General features: G+C 45.1%; 1 pseudogene; it reads left to right on the top strand.

Moving 5' to 3' along the window:
• The first annotated feature begins 23,902 nt into the window (after positions 1–23,902).
• Positions 23,903–24,020, top strand: LOC124723964 (annotated as a pseudogene).
• Positions 24,021–24,174: the final 154 nt, after the last annotated feature.

Here is a 24,174-nt window from a genome sequence, read left to right as displayed (position 1 = left end):
AAGGGGTGCCCTCTTGTAGTTATTTACATGGAACACCGACTGCTCACCGGCTCTATCCGTAACTGGTCCGAGGACACCTGCCCCGACTGTTTTGGCACTTAGATTACGTCGCACAGTTCACCACCGACGTCCGTCATATAAAAGGCGCGGAAAACGTCGTGGCATATTACCTACTGTGCATCAAAGCCGTATCATCCCACTTCGACTGTGACTAGTTCACGGAAGAGCAATAGCAAGACAATAAGATAAAGGCTCTTCTTCGCAGTTCCTCTACGAACCTCCGGGTCGCACTTCAGCCTATTCCGGGTGCGACTCGTCTCATCCTCTGCGGCGTCTCGCAAAAACAGACACGCCTCCTTGTCCCTCAACTATTTTGCCACATGTTCTTCGGCCAGTTACTTAACTTCCCACACTCTGACTTACGAGGGTAATCCCAAAAGTAAGGTCTCCTATTTTTTTATAAGTACATAGACCTGTTTATTTCTACAATAGTTTACATCAGTTTACAGCTTGAACATTTAGCTATTTTTCGATATAATCACCATTTCTGTCGATGCATTTTTGTAGACGCGGTGGCAGTTTTTGTATGCCAATGTCATACCAGCTCGCCGCCATGCTGTTCAGAAAATTATAAACCTCTTCTTTCAACTCGTCGTCGGAGCTGAATCGCTTTCCGGCCAAATGTTCTTTTAACTCATAGAACAGGTGATAGTCACTGGGCACCAACTCAGGACAGTAGGGTGGGTGAGTGATTATGTTCCACTGAAACTGTTGCAAGAGAGCAACGGTTTGCCGAGCCACGTGTGGGTGAGCGTTGTCATGGAGAATGTGTACGCTCAACATTCCTCTTCTCCGATTCAGAATTGCCCGTTTGAGTTTTTTCAGAGTCTCACAGTACTTGTCAGCGTTAACTGTGGTCCCAGTGGGCATAAAGTCGACCAACAATACCCCTTTCCGATCACAAAAAACGGTTGTCTTGACTTTATCGGCAGACTGTGTTTGTGTGAAATTCCGCAGCTTTTGCGAAGAAGGATGCCGCCACTGGCGTGATTGTTGCTTGGTCTCAGGTGTAAAATGGTATGCCCAGGTTTCGTCATCCGTGACAATTGAGTTCAGAAAGTTGTCCCGTTCGGCTGCAAGGAGGTGAAGAAATGCGTGGGAACCACGAACCATTTGCCGCATGTGGTCCTCAGTCAGCATGCGTGGCACCTATCTTGCGAACACCTTCCGGTAGTTCAATGTTTCCGTTAAAATTCTGTGAGCGGTGCTTCGGGAAACCTCAGGAACCAACGGGAAGAGATCATTGAGAGTGATCCGCCGATCTTCACGAATGCTTTGCTCAACCCTCAACACTGTCTCATCAGAAATTGATGGTTTCTCGCTCCTTTGTTCGTCGTGAATTTCGGTCCGATCAGCTGCAAACTCTCTACACCACTTACGAACATTTTTGACATGCATGCACGACTAACCATACACTTCCGTCAATTGGCGATGGATTTCAATCGGCGCAGTGCCCTTTGCGTTCACAAACCGAATAACTGCACGCAATTCGCACTTGGGGGTAACATCCAACGGGAGCTCCATTCTCAACGGCAGCCAAGCCAAGACTGAGCGCCTCAGCGCGGCGTGCGCATGTTTACACACAGCCCGTGAAGCACTCTTCATAAGTGTGACCAACTGCCCCCCAAACAGAGTTCCGTACTTATTAAAAAATAGGAGACCTTACTTTTGGGATTACCCTCGTACATCCGAGTATGCTCCTGGTGACGGACAGTTTTGTGTGTCCTAATGTGAAGAAAAACTGTAAGCACTGGACTCATATATGCTTTCTGTGCAAAGGCGGAAGGTTTCACGCAACGCTCAACCACCCCTAGGTCGCTTTGAAGTCCCAGAAGGACATTTTCTGCACTTTTATGTCGATGTCGTGGGCCCACTACCCGTTTATGACGGCTATCGGTACAACTTGTCGGTGATAAACTGCGTCATTAGAATGGGTACACGCTGTACTGCTTATGGACTTTAGGGTCGAATCCCCCGCGAAAGCCTTTATCGACATATGGATTTCACGCTTTGGTTGTCCCATGTACACAATGACTGACCAAGGTCGGCAGTTTGAATCGGCCGTTTTGCTAGAGTTGTGCAACATGAGAGGTACGTGTCAATTTAGAAAGGCAGCGTACCGTCCAGAACAACAGGCTCGTTTAGCGGTGGCATCGCACCTTAAAGGCAGCTCCCATGTGCCACGGCGGAATGTGGACCTGTGGCAGTACCGTAGGTACTTCTCGGTGTGCATACGACCTATAAACTCGACCATGGAGATTCGGTTGCTGAAATTCTGTACGACGAAGTGCTCTTCTTGCCTACTGACTGTGTGTTCCAACAACTGCAGACTACAGCTCCCGACTTGACCGAGTTGGGATCGCGATTAAAATACCACATCACCCGCCTCCACATACCTTCACCTCCTCCTCACTGTGCACGTGAGGTATTACTCCAAAAGGGTCTAAAAGATTGCGAGTTTGTGGTGTAACGCTATGAAACAATCTGACCAGCCTTTCAACCCCCATACTTGGATTCCCAAAGGTAATTCGATGGGACGACCATACCTTTGACATATTGTTACAAGGTGCCTGCCAGTCGCCCTAAGCTTGCGTAGACTCTGCAAGAAGCATTACCAATCGAAGACCTCTTCCAACCGTCCTCCACTACTCCGTTGGACAACTCACCGGTCCTAGTGGCGTATCCCTGGCTATCGAGTTGCTCCTTAACGTTAACGATTTTCTTCGTAAAGACCTTAACACGAAGTTGACCGACAATGACTTCCTAGTCGTGGGGCAGCATTCAGACCACCACACCGGGATGACTCTATCACCCATCACCTATAGAATACCTTTAACACACCACACGACTCCGATACTGCTGCTCTCACCACCCACTTCCCTACCGATGGTCTCCCCAATATCGTAGCTGCCCACTTAGGATTACGCACCATCACTGGTGCCGTCCGCCCCCAATGACCTCTCCGCAACCCGTCCAACCTCCATCGCCAACGTGCAGATACGCTTCAGCTGCGGCCGTCATGCGCCGGTGTCTCTTCATGGACCTGCACGCCGTGCGGCGAACACCACTACCCCGTGTCGATTCTGCCAGAGATAACAACACGCCTGGCACTTCCACGTGGTGCCCTGAAGACATCTCGACTTCCACGTTGTCTCATAGTCTTCCACACTCCACACACCTACTCACACAGTAGCCTACACTGCCGCGGGGGATGGGTGGGCGGGGAGCGGCCGTTGTGGCCGAACGGTTCTAGGTGCTTCAGTCTGGAACCACGCGACCGCTACAGTCGCAGGTTCGAATCCTGCCTCGGACATGGATGTGTGTGATGTCCTTAGGCTAGTTAAGCTTGAGTAGTTCTAAGTTCTAGGGGACTGATGACCTTAGATGTTAAGTCCCATAGTGCTCAAAGCCATTTGAATCATTTGGTGGGGGGGGGGGGGGGGAGGAGGAGCAGGAGGTTGGCGGCTCTGCGACAGTAAACAATATCTATGGTAGTCGCCTCATACTATGCGCTAGCAATCACTGACAGGTAGTGCGGCTAATGGCTTTAACCAGTGCAGATATAGCTCTATTGTACCATCTTTGTTATAATAAAGTGTGCACTTATTCACATACAGATTTTGTTATTGCAAATTCCATATCGCATCTATGGTATAGCACGCCAGAAATATTTTTAACTTCATAAAAAAAATTCGTATAACACTTCTGGATAGCACCTACAGATCTACTGACAATGCTCAGTTATAGCCTTATATTGTACTGTATTGAACTGGGGACCTAGAAATAACGGAGAGGTTTCGTTCCCACCGTAGTCCTCACTGGTTCACAACCGCACAACAAGCTACAGCAGTATACTCACCCCACCGCCACCTCACACCGAACCCAGGGTTATTGTGCGGTTCTGCCCGCAACATATTGGCGAGGCATTCGTCTTCATGGACGACAATTCGCGCCCCCCTCGTGCACATCTTGTGAATGACTTCCTTCAGGATAACGACATCGCTCGACTAAAGTGGCCAGCATGTTCTCAACACATGAACCCTATCGAACATGCCTGGGATAGATTGAAAAGGGCTGTTTATGGACGACGTAATCCACTAACCACTTTGGGGGATCAACATCGAATCACCGTTGAGAAGAGGGACAATCTGGACCAACAGTGCCTTGATGAACTTGTGGATAGTATGCCACGACGAATACAGTTATGCATCAACGCAAGAGGACGTCCTACTGGGCATTAAAGCAATCTGGACCACCACCTCTGAGGGTTTCGCTGCATGGTGGTACAACATGCAATGTGTGGTTTTCATGAGCAATAGAAAGGGTGGGAATGATGTTTATGTTGATCTCTATTCCAATTTTCTGTACAGGTTCTGGAACTCTCGGAACCGAGGTGATGCAAAACTTTTTTTGATGTGTGTATATATATGATACGTAACTGGCTAAACTTCCCAAACTCTGTATTCACTGACAGTGCAAGGATCCATATACGTCTACACCATCTAGTTCTGAACATATGCACCTAAATTTTCATAGTTAGCTTTAGGCAATGTTTTTTAATTTATGTTATTAAAAGGTTTACGCATGAAAATTTGTCATTCTCTGTTGTGTGGTGATGCAAAGCAAATAACATTTTTATTTCCAAAATATTACATATCACAGCTGCCATGCATGGAGTACCACCTGACGGTCCTCTTTTCTTATAGTTTTCGTGAGTACGTTCTAATCCGTTTGCTCTTACGCATCATGATATTAAAAATGACTAGATACTGCGTATACCTAAGTGTTAGACGGATACATTCTGCTGTTTGTTATTTATAAAACAGTGTATTATATCTTTGAGTAAGCGTTAAGTTTCATTCGCTTATGTACGTACGATTGTGGTTGTTATTGCATATTTCTCATGGATACCTATTTCACTATAGATCCTCTGAATATGGGGAAATGCAGAAATGCATAAGGTGTAATCCATACATGTTATTAAAGTATATGTACGTATGTATGTGTTTATGCTTTACATCTCCTCCTAAGCCACTGTATCGATTTCATCCAAACTTTATACATGTATTATTTACACTACCGGCCATTAAAATTGCTACACCACGAAGATGACGTGCTACAGATGCGAAATTTAACCGACAGGAAGAAGATGCTGTGGTACGCAAATGATTAGCTTTTCAGAGCATTCACACGAGGTTAGCGCCGGTGCCGACACCTACAACGTGCTGACATGAGGAAAGTTTCCAATCGATTTCTCATACACAAACAGCAGTTGACCGGCGTTCCCTGGTGAAACGTTATTGTGATGCCTCGTGTAAGGAGGATAAATGCGTACCATCACGTTTCCGACTTTGATAAAGGTCGGATTGTAGCCTATCGCGATTGCGGTTTATCGTATCGCGACACTGCTGCTCGCGTTGGTCGACTGTTAGCAGAATATGGAATCGGTGGGTTCAGGAGGATAACACGGAACGTCGTGCAGGATCCCAACGGCCCCGTATCACTAGCAGTCGAGATGACAGGCATCTTATCCGCATGACTTTAACGGATCGTGCAGCCACGTCTCGATCCCTAAGTCAACAGATGGGGACGTTTGCAAGACAACAACCATCTGCACGAACAGTTCGTCGACGTTTGTAGCAGCATGGACTATCAGCTCAGAGACCATGGCTGGGTTACCCTGTACGCTGCATCACAGACAGGAGCGCCTGCACTCAACGACGAACCTGGGTGAACGAATGGCAAAATGTCATTTTTTCGGATGAATCCAGGTTCTGTTTACAGCATCATGATGGTAGCATCCGTGTTTGGCTACATCGCGGTGAACGCACATTGGAAGCGTGTATTCGTCATCGCCATACTGGCGTATCACCCAGCGTGATGGTATGGGGTTTCATTGGTTATACGTCTCTGTCACCTCTTGTTCGCATTGACGGCACTTTGAACAGTGGACGTTACATTTCAGATGTGTTACGACCCGTGGCTCTACCCTTCATTCGATCCCTGCGAATCCTTAAATTTCAGCAGGAGGTCGTCTGAGGCACCTTGTCACGGTCCATGCGGCTCCCCCGTCGGAGGTTCCAATCCTCTCTCGGGTATGAGTGTGTGTGATGTCCGTTATATTAAGTTATATTAAGTAGTGTGTAGGCTTAGGGACCGATGACTTGAGCACTTTGGTCCCGTAAGACCTTACCACAAATTTCCACCTTATTATCCGCTCAGCCATTCAGGATCGAACAGCCACAAAACATACCCAGTGTTTGGAAATGCATTCAGTTGTAGCAAGACAGCTACTCACAAGGACAGTGTGAACACAGATGGAACACTGTAGACTGTCAACAGGATGCCCATTGTTGCTACTTTCTTTGACGCAGGAAAACTTACATTGGTGGTGCCAATGGCAACGCTGGACACAGGAGTGGCATCACGTCATCTTTTTTGGTACGTCTCATCTCTGCTTACTGCGTCGCGATGGATGTATGTGTGTATGGAGGCTCCCAGGAGAATGAATATAATCAGGACAGCCGGCGCTATGTTTCTAACGTGTTAGCGCCGGTGGCTGCTCCCTGTCTTATAAGTCTCTGTGGCGTTATCTTGCAACAAGATAATCTTGTAACAAGATAACGCTAGATGTTGCCTGTGCTGTGCAGACCTAACTCTATACGTAAGGAGTTTGACTGTTGCCATGGCCAGCATCCACTGCAGCATCTGGTGTTGTCGAGAGACTGGCAGCCACTGCGATTGACGAACTGTGGCACAAAGCTGAGGCAGCGTCGAACGACGTACTCGCATCTGTCATCCAAGATCTATTCGACCAGATTCCTCCGGGTTGCAGCCATTTTAGCTGCCACAGGTAGCAGCTTTGTATTGTTCAAATGGTTCAAAATGGTTCAAATGGCTCTGAGCACTATGCGACTCAACTTCTGAGGTCATCAGTCGCCTAGAACTTAGAACTAATTAAACCTAACTAACCTAAGGACATCGCACACCTCCATGCCCGAGGCAGGATTCTAACCTGCGACCGTAGCGGTCGCTCGGCTCCAGACTGTAGCATCCAGAACCGCTCGGCCATCCCGGCCGGCTTTGTATTGTAAATGGATGAAATTATACGAGGGCCTTTCTGAAAGCATGTTGGTTTCATTCAGGATTCCAGTACAGCATATTATTCCCCACCCATCTGGCTATAACACCCTATTTTTCAATATAATCTCCGTTCAATTCTACGGCCTTACGCTACCTATATACCCGCATGGTACCACTCTAATGGTCGACGTCGAAGTCAACGTCATGCTGCATCAATAACCTTCCCAACATCCAAGTACTGTTTCCCACGGAGTGTATCCTTCATCGGACCAAACAGATAGCAGTCGGATGACAGTGTCCGCACGTCCCAAAATTGAAGAAGTCACAGCTGTGTGCGACCAGCAGGAACGCGGGAGATCGGATGGGGTTTGCACGACCTTGTTGCGATATGACAAACATCTCGCCCAACGACTTACCATGCTTTTGTTTATTGACAGGTCTCCGTGGATATTCTGCAAGTGCCTATGAATATCTGTGGTGCTCTAGTTTTCCGCCAAAAGGAATTCAATGACAGCTCTTTGTTTAGAACACAACTCAGTTGCAGGCGCCATTGTGAAGGCTGCATTTAGTGCCGCCCCCTATCGGAACTTCACGAAACTATACGAGCTGATGCGGGAATATTCCATGATGTCCCACAACAACTTCGTAATTTTTTCAACCGAATTGGCCGAGGAAAAAAAGATCTGCGTTATATATTGAATGCTCCTCGTAAAAAGAGACTTGGAACCAGCAGAAGAAAGTCATGACGAAACCAGGGAACCACCACATCGATCACAGCTGGCGAGGGCACTTGCCGCCGACACGTGCCAGCAGGAATATCGCATTTCAATTACGAGAGCCGGAACTACCGACACGTCCTGGACGATTCGGCGCGATACACCAATCGAGGTAAACAGCAGAAGTCAGCACGGAAAAGCAGTTTTGAAGGACGCTCGAACCAGCCCGTCAACGTCGAACAGCAGGCTAGTAATGAGACGTCTAGTCTGTGCTACTAGGCGCCGCTCCGATAAAGCACCTGCCTCAGCAGGGACACTAACCGCTGTTTGCCGCGTAAGCGCCCGCATCTCGTGGTCGTGCGGTAGCGTTCTCGCTTCCCACGCCCGGGTTCCCGGGTTCGATTCCCGGCGGGGTCAGGGATTTTCTCTGCCTCGTGATGGCTGGGTGTTGTGTGCTGTCCTTAGGTTAGTTAGGTTTAAGTAGTTCTAAGTTCTAGGGGACTGATGACCATAGATGTTAAGTCATATAGTGCTCAGAGCCATTTGAACCATTTGCCGCGTAAGCCTCTGGGTGTATGGGGCAGCTCCGCACTTTGCCGCCGACCCGGGAGTACGACGTGACGTTCCAGCCATCTCTGCCCTTGCCGGCGTATCAACAGAAGATCACTACGCCCAGAGCCCAGGAGACCGATGCAGCCACACCCACTACGGCCAGGAAACATTGGAACCTGACGACGCAGTGCCAACAACCTAGCAGCGTAACACGCCGTTGCAGCCCGAGGCCGTCGCCTCTGGGGAGACGCCGTCATATTTCCCGCTAATGACTGTAATCAAGCCTCAATAAAGAAGTCATTGTAACCATCATCGGGCCTTCTTCAGCTGCCCAACATCCTCCCTCAGCAGAGAATGCTAACCCACAACAAGCTATCAGAGCCGTCCTATCAGTATATTAAAAGTCACACCCTACAGTAGTGCAAATCAATATGAAGGCATCGATGTTTGTAGAAAAATTAACGTTGTCGATTGGAATAGTTGTGTACAGCGCACAGCAATATTATGAGAGCCAGCATATTGACAAATGCAGTCAAATGGTGTCGCATTTGATGTCAGTAGTACAGTATACAACAAAAAGATTCAGATGGAGGAGGGTGAAAATCGGTACAAGGGAAGTCGTCTCTGTGCTGTGTTAGTGCGTACGTACGTGCCTTTCCTGCAGACAGGAAACAGATACTATTAATAACAATACGTATTGTGTACATACAGGGTGTAACAAAATGGTACGGCCAAACTTTCAGGAAACATTCCTCACACACAAAGAAAGAAAATATGTTATGTGGACATGTGTCCGGAAACGCTTACTTTCCATGTTAGAGCTCATTTTATTACTTCTCTTCAAATCACATTAATCATGGAATGGAAACACACAGCAACAGAACGTACCAGCGTGACTTCAAACACTTTGTTACAGGAAATGTTCAAAATGTCCTCCGTTAGCGAGGATACATGCATTCACCCTCCGTCGCATGGAATCCCTGATGCGCTGATGCAGCCCTGGAGAATGGCGTATTGTATCACAACTGTCCACTATACGAGCACGAAGATTCTCTAGATTTGGTATCGGGGTTGCGTAGACAAGAGCTTTCAAATGCCCCCATAAATGAAAGTCAAGAGGACTGAGGTCAGGAGAGTGTGGAGGCCATGGAATTGGTCCGCCTCTACCAATCCATCGGTCACCGAATCTGTTGTTGAGAAGCGTACGAACACTTCGACAGAAATGTGCATGCATCGTGCATGAACCACATGTTGTGTCGTACTTGTAAAGGCACATGTTCTAGCAGCACAGGTAGAGTATCCCGAATGAAATCATGATAACGTGCTCCATTGAGCGTAGGTGGAAGAACATGGGGCCCAATCAAGACATCACCAACAATGCCTGCCCAAACGTTCACAGAAAATCTGTGTTGATGACATAATTGCACAACTACGTTCGGATTCTCGTCAGCCCACACATGTTGATTGTGAAAATTTACAATTTGATCACGTTGGAATGAAGCCTCATCCGTAAAGAGAACATTTGCACTGAAATGAGGATTGACATATTGTTGGATGAACCATTAGCAGAAGTGTACCCGTGGAGGCCAATCAGCTGCTGATAGTGCCTGCACACGCTGTACATGGTACGGAAACAACTGGTTCTCCCGTAGCACTCTCCATACAGTGACGTGGTCAACGCTACCTTGGACAGCAGCAACTTCTCTGACGCTGACATTAGGGTTATCGTCAACTTCACGAAGAATTGCCTCGTTCATTGCAGGTGTCCTCGTCGTTCTAGGTCTTCCCCAGTCGCGAGCCATAGCCTGGAATGTTCCGTGCTCTCTAAGACGCCGATCAATTGCTTCGAAAGTCTTCCTGTCGGGACACCTTCGTTCTGGAAATCCGTCTCGATACAATCGTACCGCGCCGTGGCTATTGCCCCGTGTTAATCCATACATCAAATGGGCATCTCCAACCCCGCATTTGTAAACATTGCACTGACTGCAAAACCACGTTCGTGATGAACACTAACCTGTTGATGCTACGTACTGATGTGCTTGATGCTGGTACTGTAGAGCAATGAGTCGCATGTCAACACAAGCACCTAAGTCAACATTACCTTCCTTCAATTGGGCCAACTGGCGGTGAATCGAGGAAGTACAGTACATACTGACGAAAATAAAATTAACTCTAACCTGGAAATAAAGCGTTCAGGACACATGTCCACATAACATCTTTTCTTTATTTGTGTGTGAGGAATGTTTCCTGAAAGTTTGGCCGTACCTTTTTGTAACACCCTGTATAAAGGCATGGATGTTTGTAGAAAAATTAACGTTGTAGATTGGAGTAGTTGCGTACAGTGTACATGCAATATTATGAGAACCAGTAAATTGACAAATGCAGTGAAATGGTGTCGCATTTGATGTCAGTAGTGCAGTATACAACAATACATCAACTATTCAGGTGGAAGAGGGTCAAATTCGGCTATTGGAGTTGGGTTAGCATCTCAGTGGCGTTTACGGTATTACTAAAAGAACCTGTGACAAAACGTGCCGCTTTTCTTTGCAGACGCGAATCCGACGGGAGGATCAAGAGAGTCATACGCCCCTCCGACGAACAATGTACTAAAACCATTCCTGTTTTTGTATGCATCAGTTTCCGAACATTTTAGTTATCTGTTGCAGCGCGGGACTAACCGAGCGGTCTGAGGCGCTGCAGTCATGGACTGTGCGGCTGGTCCCGGCGGAGGTTCGAGTCCTCCCTCGGGCATGGGGGTGTGTGTTTGTCCTTAGGATGATTTAGGTTATGTAGTGTGTAAGCTTAGGGACTGATGACCTTAGCAGTTAAGTCCCATAAGATTTCACACACATTTGAACATTCTTTGCGTATGAGGATGCATCCTGTGTAGCCTTTGATGCACAGATTGACATTGCACATAGTGTCTTCATAGTTGTGTCTGGAGACTACTACCAAGGAATCTTTCCACCTTTCGCACGTAACGAGCCGGAAAGGTGATGTCGTGCTGTTAGCAAAGGTGTTCGCGACGGTCATCGGCTGCTAAAGCCCGTTAACGCCAAATTTCGCCGCACTGTCGCAACGGATACGTTCCTCGTACGTCCCACATTGTTTTATGCCACTATTTCACGTAGTGTTGCTTGTCTGTTAGCACTGATAACTCTTCGCAATTGCCGCTGCTCTCAGTCGTTAAGTGAAGGCCGTCGGCCACTGCGTTTTCCGTGGTGAGAGGTAATGCCTGAAATTTGGAACTCTCGAAACACTCTTGGGACTGTGGATCTCGGAATATCGAATTCCCTAAGCATTTCCGAAATGGAATGTCCCTTTCGTGTAGCTACAATTACCATTCCGCGTTCAAAGTCTGTTAATTCGCGTCGTGCGGCCATAATCACGGCAGAAATATTTTCACATGAACCACCTGAGTACAAATGACAACTCCCCTAATACTCTGCCCTTTTATACCTCGTGTACGCGATATTACCTCCATCTGTATATTTGCATATCGCTATACCATGACTCTGCCCCTCATTCTATGTATCGTGAAATGAGCACGACGAGAAAATTAGACAAATTAGATGTCATATGCAGTTTTATCGACAGTCACTTTTCCCATGTGCTGTTTGTGAATGGAAGAGGAAAGAGAAGAAATGATAGTTTCACCAGAAATACCCATCGCCAAACACCGTAAGGTGGCTTGCGGAGTGTAGATGCAGTTGTAGGAAAGTAGTAGAGTGATGCCAAGACTAAAGCTAAAGAGGATTGCACAGGATAGAATATCGTAGAGGACGGCATCAGTCCAGACTTCGGCCTGAAGACAACAAGACCACAGCGTATGGATCACGAGATTTTGGAGAGGAGATAAGGTGGAAATGTCAAGCTCGCGAATTTACATATAGATTGCGTGTTTATTTTTAAAGGGAAATGAGGAGACAGCCAATTCAGCCGAACCCCAGACCGTGTGACGCCAGGAAAGACAGGGAATAGATTCTGTGGAGCGACAGATTTTGACACCCTCGAAGCAACTACGAGGCACATATACTCGTTTTGGAGCAGTATGGATTTCTTGACAGTTAAAAAGTTGCTTGCGTTACAATCCTAAAGACGCGTTTTGCAGCAGTATGGATTTCTTCACAGTTAAAAAGGCGATTGCGTTACAATCCTAAAGCAGTTTCCTGGCAGTTATTGGTTCGGCAAGAAATTAATGAGGGGAATGGGACTCACGAACCGGGTGCTGTTGCTGAGTTGTGGAGATTGGATTCCTTCATGGGATGTGAATCCGAAGAGTATAAAATGTGCTGACGGAACACGAGAGAACGTGCGTTACATAATGTTCGTCCATACTTGAGTGTGGCAACATGGAAGGACGGCCGATTCGTTATAGATCGTGCTAGCTTTGTAGAAGGTTTTATATCTTAGTTACTGCCTGGAGTAGTTTGCTCTTCACGATTAGGAGCTGGCAATGTTGTCGTCAGCAGTCAGGAATCGTCCCGTCGTGGATATCGTCTCGGCTCCAATAAGTCAAATACTCGAGCTCTGAAGGCTAGAGGGAGCGGGAATAAGGTTGTATCCCGCCCCTCTCTGGTATGTGAACCACGAGCGCACCATATACATAATCATGATCGGGGGCGTCTATAGAAATTCTTCCAGGAGGGGGCAACATCTTGGAAGTGTCACTTTTTTTCATATAATTCGTTGAGTCTGAAAGCGTTTCGTGTCCTAAGAACAAAATTTGACAGAAATAAAACTTACTGCACCCCGAACGTTTGATATTTATCCGTTCAATATATTTTTGAACGTAGATTGCAGTGATACGTAAAACTAGAGCATACTTCATTATTATATACAAAGTAGGCATTTCAACATTTTTGCTCTGAATACGGATACTAGCTTTCTGTTTCGACATCCTAATCTCATTCAAATCACAATATTCACCACCTCCTTCTCCGTTTACATGTGTTTTTATCCCACCTCTACACGAGGTGTGCATGTTAATTAACGAATTTTGCATCCCTTCCTGTCGCCACACCTTTACCCTCCGGGACGGCCGGTCGGAATTTGTGCACCCCAACTGACTGTGTCTACTGTCGTACTTGTGAAAGTGTTCGAACGTTTTCTATAAGTTTTCGAATTGTGTAACTGGGGCGGTACATGGGCACCTGCCCGGTATTCACTCAGTGGGATGTGGAAAACCGCCTAAAAACCACATCCAGACTAGCCGCACACCGGCCCTCGTCGTTAATCCTCGGGCGGATTCGATACGGTGACGGCGCGCCTTCCCGAATCCCGGAAGCGGTTTGCTAACATCCGCAGCTACCCAGGCGGGTAATCCGGCTATCCAACGAATTAAGAAATAACGCTATAAAATATTCATAATACATATTTTTATTCAGTCCTAAATTATTTTCGTAAAATAAAGAACAATCACCTTCAGTCACAATCGTGATATTATTTCAGTACACGACGCATTTCGAGGACTGGGAGCTCATCTTCAGATGATTTTACAGTCTACATCAAGTATTTTTCCAATCCAGCACTGGAAACAGACCAGAATTAAACTAAATCTGGAAAAATAATCGATGTAGACTGTCAAAGCACTTGAAGATGAGCGCCCAACCATCGTCAATTGAAATAAAATCACGACTGTGACTGAATTACTCCTGCAGATGGGTAAAGAGATTACGCAGTCTGGTTAATAGCGTGTTTATACACCTTCTGAACGGTATACTAAAACGATTATGCGAGGTATGGATCCTACAAGTCCTCAGCAAGTTCCAATAGGTACGTGCCGGCCGGTGCGGCCAAGCGGTTAAAGGCGCTACAGTCTGGAACCGCGTGGCCGCTACGGTCGCAGGTTCGAATCCTGCCTCGGGCATGGATGTGTGTGATGTCCTTAGGTTAGTTAGGTTTAAGTAGTTCTAAGTTCTAGGGGACTGATGACCTTAAAAGTTAAGTCCCATAGTGCTCAGAGCCCCTCCAATAGGTACGTGGCGCCAGATGTCTGCGGAAAAGTCACAAAATTCTTGCAAATTACGGCCAGGAGCTTTGTGTGCGCTCAGTAGGTGCTCGATTGCGTTCCAGATAGGCTCCACTGGATTCAGAGCAAGCGATTTTTGTGGCGAAGACATCGACACGAGATCACTGTTATGCTCCTCAAACCACAGTATCACGATTCTGAACTCGTAAAACGGACAGTTATTCCTCTGGACGATGCCGCTGCGTCGGAGAAGACATCAAGCACGAAGGGATGTAAGTGGTCCACAATAATGTTCATGTATTCCACAGCCGTCATGGTGCCTTCGATTACTATCACAGGTGTTATGAAAGTCCAACAGCCGTTCGCCTAGATGGTAGCGCAATCGGGCACGCCATCGACCTGGTGCAACAAAAAATGTGATTCATCCGGCACGGTGGCAAATCTCCACTGATCCCCGTCGTAATCTCGTGATTGACGATGGCGCTGGGTCAACATGAGAACGCGTGAGGATCTTCTGCTGTGGAGCCCCATTTTCAACAATGTTCACTGAACAGTGTGCTCGCAGACACTTATTCCTGCATCAGCCTTGTACTGTGTCTTCAGATATGCCACAGATCTCCCTGTATTCTGATTTGCAGTACGGTCAAAACTGCGACTCACATGTTCTGTGAGCATCTTGTCACCTGTTCGTGCTTTCGCCGTCCTTTAGCCACTTTCCATAGATGCTCACAAACCTAGCACGCGAACAAATGACCAGATTCACCGTTCCCGAGATTGCTCCCTTCCAGGCACCGGGCCATAACAACCTGCCCTTTGTCAGAGACACACATGTCGGTGGATTTCCCCATTTGCGGTCCGTATCGTCGCTAGAATGATTCCACATTCGTCGCTGCTCCGCTTATGTACTTCCCTTACCATGCCACGTAACCGCAATGTCACCAGGAAGTATTCAGCCTCACAACGGGCATTGTTCCGTAATTGTTTGGCTAATCTTTAAAGGAAAAAAACCTAAGAATATGCCTATTCATCTTGTAGCAGCGGAAGATGGTATCCTTCTGGGAATTGTGGACGGCCCATGAGCATGTATACTGCAGCCATGTTCATTTTGTACTCGTTGATGGAACGGTCCCTAAGTACAGCCTGATACACGCTGTACGACAGAGAGAGGACTGTGGACTCTTTACCAAAATTGCTCAGTAACGGTGCCATGTTTCTATTGTACGTAGCGCTACATTTCCCTAAAGTCCAGACAAATAATTTCAGAAATGAAATTAGGCATTTCCAGCAACTTGTGTTAACCAGTTTGGTGTATAAAACAGCCAAAGTTTGAAGACTCAGCCTTTTTATTTAACCCAATTTAAAAATGGATTAAGTAAGCCGAAACTAGTCATCAGTTAAATAAAAACAACGAATCTTGTAATTTTGGCTGTTTTCTACACCAAACGTAACATTTGACTTTTTAGTCTATGTTAACAAATCTATCATTTTCAGAAACTCTTTTTCCATCCTTTCCACTTTGCATTTTATGTCTACTTTTCATCTGCCAGAATCAGTTATTTCGTCTCTCATATAGTATAACTTGTTTATTAATTTCAGTCTGTCGTTTCCCAGTGTAATTTAGCTGATTTAGCTCTATTACACTCCATTACCTTTGTTTTGCTCTGGCTGATTTTTATCTCATATCCTATTTTAAAGAGATTATCTGTTTTGTATATCTTAACTTCCAAACACTATATCGCTTCTGACAGAATTACAATGTCATCAGGAAACTGTGTAGTTTTTGTTTATTGTTCCTGCACTTCTAATTCCTTTTCTAAATTCTTTCTTGTTTTCCTTTACTGCTTTCTTTATGTACTGACTGCAAACAAGAGTGTAGGCTGCAAACTTGTCTCACTCGCTTCTCAATACTGCCCCCCCTGATAGTCCTTCGACTGTTATACAGTAACTGCAAAAAGTTTATTGCGAAAGCTGTTGGCAACAGTTTGCCCCATGCGTTTTATCCTTGATAATTTAAGAATTTCGAATATGGTGTTCCACTTAACATCATCGAAAGTTTCCTTTGAACCAATTAATATTGTTGTTGTGGTCTTCAGTCCAGAGACTGGTTTGATGTAGATCTCCATGCTACTCTACCCGGTGCAAGCTTCTTCATCTCCCAGTACCTACATCCTTCTGCATCTGTTTAGTGTAGTCATCTCTTGGTCTCCCTCTACGACTTTTACCCTCCAGGCTGCCCTCCAGTGCTAAATTTGTGATCCCTTGATGCCTCAGAACATGTCCTACCAACCGGCAATTAATATTACAAATGTGAATCTCTTTATTTCTAAATCGTAAGACCAGTATTGTTTGCTGTGCTCCTGCATTTCTCAGAAATCCAAACTGATCTTCCCAGGGCGGCTTTCACCAGTCATTCCACTCTTCTGTAAGTAATAATTGTCAATATTTTGCAACCATGACTTATTAAAGTGGTGGTTTGATAACACTCATACCTGTCAGTACCTGTATTCTTTGATACTGAGATTATTACGTTCTTCTTGTATTCTGAGGGCTTTTTTCCCTGCCTCACATGTCATATCTACGAAGGGGAAGAGTTTCTTAGTATTCGGTTCTCTCAAACATCTAATTTTGAAAGAATGTCATCTACACTGTGAGCCTTATTTTTCCTGCCCTACAAGAGTCGTTTTCAATATATACTTCAATAAGCTCGCCCACAGAATTGGTGTAATACGTACAAACAAGTTTTCCGAATAAAACACGCCGAAAACCATTCTGTTCACATAGGCACCTAAAAGTGTGGCAACAATGAACCATTGGCATAGAAACTTGAAAAATTTGGTGTTACGTGATGGGTTGTAGACACGTGAGGCCCATTTGAATTGCAAAGGATCTTGTGTGGCCGAAGGGCTTGTAGTATACGATCGTGAGGGCTGTATTTCTCTGTGGGAGCCGCTTTTTTTATTATCTTTAACGGGTGGGAACAATTCTTTTCGTTACTAACAGCATCTTTGGTAGTAGCTGCTATGTCTGTTGACACTTTTTATCGTAGTAACTACGCCTAATTTTGTAAAGATCAGACTATTTTCTGTTTAGTTGCTTCCACAATGCTGCATATTGATTCATCTTAAGGGCAAACTGTCCTGTCAGCCATATCTACATATTTCATGTCATATGCATAATTAGACCTGATTCCTCGACAACTTTATAAAAGTACGTTCACAGAGGTTTAGCTGTGAAATATCACACTTGGTGTATGCACAGTGACAAATAACAGTGAAATTTTGACATGAATTCAATGGAAATTTTAATTATTTTTTATAGTTGGCAAGGCATAGTTTCTTATTATGCATATGACACGAAATATGTAAATGTAGTTGATACGAGGATGATTCTCTGTTAAAAGTAATTACCATGCGTTGATGCTCTTCTTGCTGATCTATTTCTTGAGAATGGCAGTATAACAGAGATGACAATCGTAAATAAATACCTTTAATAAAAGTTATCATTTCTGTTATATAGGTGACTCTCCCTCCTCCCCTCCCACCTTAAATGCGATTTTTAATCTGTAGCCAGATAATGAAAAATCGGAAAATGTGTTACGACATGAAAACCAATTAATTGCTTTATTCTATGGAAAAGGCGACAAGCGAATTGTTTAAAACCCGTAAATACGGTATATTACAAAGAAGTACCTTCAACATGGAGAGCTTTGCTAATTCTTTTTCCTTCTTTCAACAATTGTGGTAAACTAAACGTATGAAGATGCTTTAAAATTACTACAACTCTTGATCTCTAGTTTCACAGTTTGTGGTAACCTGACAAAAGAAAAAATATTTACGAGTTAAAATAAAGCGATCGCAGAGTTACCTTGAAAAATGGACAGCTTTGTAAAATGTATACATACAAACATTAAAATAGACAGCTTTAACTCATGCACTTCGCAATTCAAAGAAAATTGTGGACTTTTTATGAGGAAAGGTTTCTTATTCACGATTTAATTGTAAGGAAGGTGGAGTACGTACATAGTGTCTTGCACATTGTATAAATTTCCAACAGGCACTTGTGGGGAGTAAAAACTGGTCCCTCTCTCAGTTATCGAAGATATGAAACCTCCAACTCTCTATCTTAATAGACTCAACAAAGATATGTTTGAAGTTCTCTTCTTGCTCATCATTGCTCAACGTAGCCAGGCGCCCTGGTATCTTTGAATGGGATCACTTTACTTTATTTTCAGGGGTTCTAAGTGGAATGTTATATCTTTGAGCTGTTTTCTTTTTTTCCCTGTTCCTTTCTTTACTAACCAATGCAGACACAGTTAGCTGCACAGTTATTTCATAATTTTAATACTGCGGCCTTCCATCTTGGTTCTAACGTAAATAGGTATTTTAACATGTAAAACAAAAATAAAACCGCAGGATCTGAGAAGAAGTGCTGAAAAAGTTTCAAAAATCACAATATTCTAGTATGGCAAAGTTGAACAGTTTCCACAAACTTTCTTGTTGCAATATTATCAAGTACTATTATTAAACCAAAATGCAACCCAACTTTTACATCTAAAAGTGATTCTGAAAGACAATTACATAGCCTACTGGCTCCTGAAGACAAGAACGATCTTGTCCGAGCACAGAAGAAACACCTTTAACAGTTTGGACTACGCCACAATATAAAGAAGACAGAATATCTGTCAACAGATGCAAATAATACGAGTACCATCAAAATCGGCAGTATACAACTGCGAAATATCTTAAAGTATCTTGGCTCAAAAATCACTGCCAACAGATCACTCGAAAATATATCACTCTACACTCCGCTCAGTTTCCTTGTACGGTGCAGAATGTTGGACCATAACAAAAGAAAGAAGGGGAACTATTTTCTGTGATGGACGTCTGATCTGAAACGACATGGTCATGTGACCATTGACGAAATCCGCAAGCGGTACGGAGTGGCACCTATCGTTGGGAAGATAATATGGACACATACTTCGAACAGATCAAGAATAAATAGTAAAATGTGGTTAATCCCTGCAAGCCGATGGTAAATGACCTATGAGAGACTGAGGCAATGCTGTCAAACGCCAATCATATAGATCTAAAGATACCGTGTCTCCACAGTGACCAAGCGCAAGATAGTGTCAAATGGAGACAGTCCAAGAGCGTACCCCGCTACATTGCTTGACAAACGCTGAGGAAGAAAAAGATCAGGAGAAGGAGAAAGAAGGTGAAGAACTCAACAAAACAAGTAGTTTTTACTCAAATGTGAATGAATGAGCAGGTCGAGACATTTTGCAGACTACAAAAAATCTACGACAGAAGCAAAACTATCCATAAAGACCTCGAAACGTATACAATGATGAATACATGGAAAGCGCCATTGAAAAATGTCCTCGGTACGCAATGCAAAGAGTGGTGTCTGTAGGTTAGTTAAGAAATTTGGAAGAGCACCAAACATACTCATTTCCAAAAATCGGCGAAGTTGTCCCAAGTGGCCAAGTTGTCCCAGTTGACGGTATATGTGTTCAGTGTTTGTAAGTAAGTGCGGGGTTCCTGCGAAGTAAGTGTATTCACTGGGTTGGCAGAATGTGAATCTCGCAGGCGGCAAGACGCAGGAACGCGCCACGGCCGCAACAGTAAATACGATCCACTCTACCTAACTGGCTAATCGTCTACTTTAGCACTTAGCGCTCGCTGTGCCCGTCTCTATTCTTCTGCCGCCCAGTCAAATCCCTCTCTGCTGTTTCGCCGCCAGAAGCGACGATCGTGTACAGCTACAAATCTCTGTGTAGCTAAGCAACCTAATTCGTCCGGTGCAGACTGCATACCAATTAGGTTCCTTTCGGAGTATGCTGACGAAATAGCTCCACCTTTAGCAATACCGTGCAACAACTCGCTAGACGGAAGATCCCTGTCTAAAGACTAGAACATTGCACGGGTCAATACCGATACACAAGAAAGGAAATAGAACTCAGTGTGAACTGTAGATCTATATCACTGACGTCGATTTGTAGCAGGATTTTAGAACATATATTGTGTACAGACATGAATTATCTCGAAAAAATAGCCGTACTGACACAACCAGCACGGATTCGGAACACGTCGTTCTTGTGGAACACAACTAGATGTTTATTCACACGCGGTAAACAGTGCTATCGACAGGGGATCTAACGCGATTTCAGTGTTTCTAGATTTCCAGAAGACTTCTGACAGCGTTCCTCCCAAGCGGCTGCTAATCATGCTGCATGAGTGTGGACTAACATCGCAATTGTGCGACGTGATTTGTGATTTTTTGTCAGAAAGCTCACAGTTCGCAATAACTGCTTAGTATATTGCTTTAACATGACATGTTTCTCGTGATGGCCGTTTTCGCAGCAACTGTGTGTAGATTGCAATAGTTTTAAAAAATGGTTCAAATGTCTCTAAACACTATGGGACTTAACATCTGAGGTCATCAGTCCCCTAGACGTAGAACTAATAAACCTAACTAACCTAAGGACATCACACACATCCATGCCCGAGGCAGGATTCTAAACTGCGTCCGTAGCAGCAACGCGGTTTCTGACTGAAGTGCCTAGAACCGCTCGGCCACAACGGCCGGCGCAGTAGATTGAAAGAAAAACGCCTTTTGCGCGCTGCACAGAAAGACTTTTTTTTTACTTAAATTGTGCATCCAGACGTGTTTCGCCTTAGTTACAAGGCATCTTGAGTGGGTGTCCTGAAATATTACGCGATTTTTTACGTTTGCACATATAGGTTATCGATCGAACACATAGGTTATAGATTTAAAACAGTTCACTGAAGTTCCTATAGTAAAATGTAAAAATATGGAAAGCTGTCTGGCTCACAAATAACGAATCAAACGCTGATCTGTAAGATCGTTTCCATTTTATTACAAAAACTTCAGTCGAATGTTTAAAATCAATAACCTATGTGGGCAGACGATAACGCATATGGGCAAATGAAAAAACCGGCCAATATTTCAGAACAACTACTGAAGAAGTCTTGTAACTAAGGCGGGAAGCGTGTACGTGCACAAGTTAAATAATAAAAAAGAAGAAAAATCTTTATGTGCAGCATGCAAAAGCCTTTTTCGTTCTCAAATATTTCAATTTGCTTCAACATGGTTAACAAAAACTTGCAATTTAGAGAAACACGTAATGTGAAACGCATGCACCCGAAAAATTGAAATTTAATGTGTAATGATATTGATTTGAGAGCTATATTACCCACAAACGGTCACAACTTTGGCATTGCAATAATTTACATCATATAAAATCGAAATGTGCACGTTTGGTAAATAGAATCCGAAGAGTTCACACACAAATGGAGCACCCACTCTTTGAGCATGACAGTGCCTGAACACACAGGAACGCTGCAACGTCTATAACAATCCAGCATTGGGTTCACTGTAATCGATCATCCTTCATGCAGTCCCGACGTGACTCCATTTGGTTTTCATCTGTTCCCGAAACTTCAACAGCTCCTTCGAGCACCTTAATTTGATAGTGACGAAGTGGTGCCCGCAGACGTTATGGCTCCGTTAACGAAGTCAAACAATCTACAGTGACGGCGCTTCAGCCTGGAATCGCGCGACCGCTGCGGGCACAGGTTCGAATCCTGCCTCGGGCATGGATGTGTGTGATGTCCTTAGGTTAGTTAAGGGAGTTCTAGGGACTGATGACCTCAGAAGCTAGTTCTAGGGACTGATGACCTCAGAAGCTAAGTCCCATAGTGCTCAGAGCCATTTGAACCATTTTTTACAATGACGGTCTCAACAAATTGGTCTCGTTGGGAGAAATGTTTTGATCGCCAGGGTGACTATGTTGAGAAATCAGTCTACAGACAAAGAATAAACATGTATAATCTTAATAAAGTTTGTTTTATTTACAAACCTTTCTCACACAAAAAAATCCGATGCATTACTTTTCAGCACGCCCTCATAATGTCCTGGGGAAAGTTATCTTCCTTCGGTCTGTTTTTCAAGGTAGTCACGAAGTCTCTGTGAACAACAGCCGGAACATTCTGAACATTCTACCAATTCCTCAGTTTCTCGACAGCAGAAATCGGCTCCTTCGTCACGGAGCCATTCGAAAACAGCTTTGTTATCGTCCTCATCGTTGGTAAAACTCTATGCCTCAGACGTTGTTTCTCCTAGGCAAAAAGATGGGAATTGCATGGTACAAGATGTGGACTTCCCGCTCGGCATCACCTACATCTTCGTGTCTTTGGTTAGATTGTTGGTACTATTTTACTGCGGTCGGACACGATATTGCTTTTATACACCAGATCAGATATTACTTCAGCGTCTGCATATAGCTTTCCATTCAGGTTAGCGTGTTGCCTCCTACGTGCCAGGAAACGTTCGACGCAATCGCAAGCCGGCCGAAGTGGCCGAGCGGTTCTAGGCGCTACAGTCTGGAACCGCGCGACCGCTACGGTCGCAGGTTCCAATCCTGCCTCGGGCATGGATGTGTGTGATGTCCTTAGGTTAGTTAGGTTTAAGTAGTTCTAAGTTCTAGGGGACGGATGACCTCAGAAGTTAAGTCCCATAGTGCTCAGAGCCATTTGAACCCAGTCGCAAATCTGGTTGGATATCCCGTGGAAATTTAAATTTCTTTTCGTATCGAATCAAATGCTTTTCGAATGAAACAATGAATCAGCTCTGTTGGAACGATACAGTCGTTCCCTTTATTTGAACAAAGGTACTAGTCACAAGTTCCGTAGAGGTTGAGAGTTCAATGCACAACGCAAACTTCTGGAGGGTTACAGTTACGCAAGGCATGAACACTGTAAAACATCTGAAGTCCGTGAATGAAGTCTGAGTCCGTCATTCTGCTATGAGAAATCCAGCCAGCGTTAACGCCATACGTAGTTCTAGCTCGCAACCGACGCGCATGTTGCAAGCATGTAGACTGAATACGACACTGGCTTGCTGTCGTGGTGCGGGCAGCTTAATCCCACTGCAGAGATCACGGGATTACGCCACGAGACATGACGTGGCGAAGGAGGGCAGGGTGCACTGTCGTGGTGCGGGCAGCTTAATCCCACTCCGGAGACCGCGGGATCACGCCATGTGACATGACGTCGCGCACGAGGGCGCGCTACTGCCCGTGCTCGGCGCGCATTACGCGTGTGCGCCACCACCTGTTGCGGGAACGAGTGAACAGTCACGCTCTCTGAGCCGCTGGCTACGGCCACCTTGGTTTCCCCAACTCGTGGCAGTTAGTACATCATGTGTGATGAGTGCAAGTTAAATTTTGCGCTGTCAGTATTTTCAGAACACAAGCTGATTTCGACGGAGAAAATCATTTTGTTCTAGGTGGTGCATGATGTTCTTGAAGTCAGATAAGAGCTATACAGGACGGCAGCTGTTCTAATGAATTCTACTTTCCTTTTTTCTTAATAAATGGGACTAGCCTGTACAGTACCATTGCAGTGAAGGGGAACTCACTTCTTCTCAAAGAATCTGCGGTAAATTGTGATCAACAAAAGGAGCTGATTCAGTTATAAATTCTGTAAAGAGTTTGACTAGCAACAACCTTGCCGCAGTGGATACACCGGTTCCCGTGAGATCACCGAAGTTAAGCACTGTCGGGCGTGGTCGGCACTTGGATGGGTGACCATCCAGGCCGCCATGCGCTGTTGCCATTTTTCGGGGTGCACTCAGCCTCGTGATGCCAATTGAGGAGCTGCTCGACCGATTAGTAGCGGCTTCGGTCAAGAATGCCATCATAACGACCGGGAGAGCGGTGTGCTGACCCTACGCCCCTCCTATCCGCATCCTCCACGGGAGATGACCCGG

This window comes from Schistocerca piceifrons, chromosome X (genome assembly GCF_021461385.2).
Source record: "Schistocerca piceifrons isolate TAMUIC-IGC-003096 chromosome X, iqSchPice1.1, whole genome shotgun sequence".
In the NCBI taxonomy this organism is placed as follows: domain Eukaryota; kingdom Metazoa; phylum Arthropoda; class Insecta; order Orthoptera; family Acrididae; genus Schistocerca; species Schistocerca piceifrons.
This window is presented reverse-complemented; position numbering and strand designations above follow the sequence as displayed.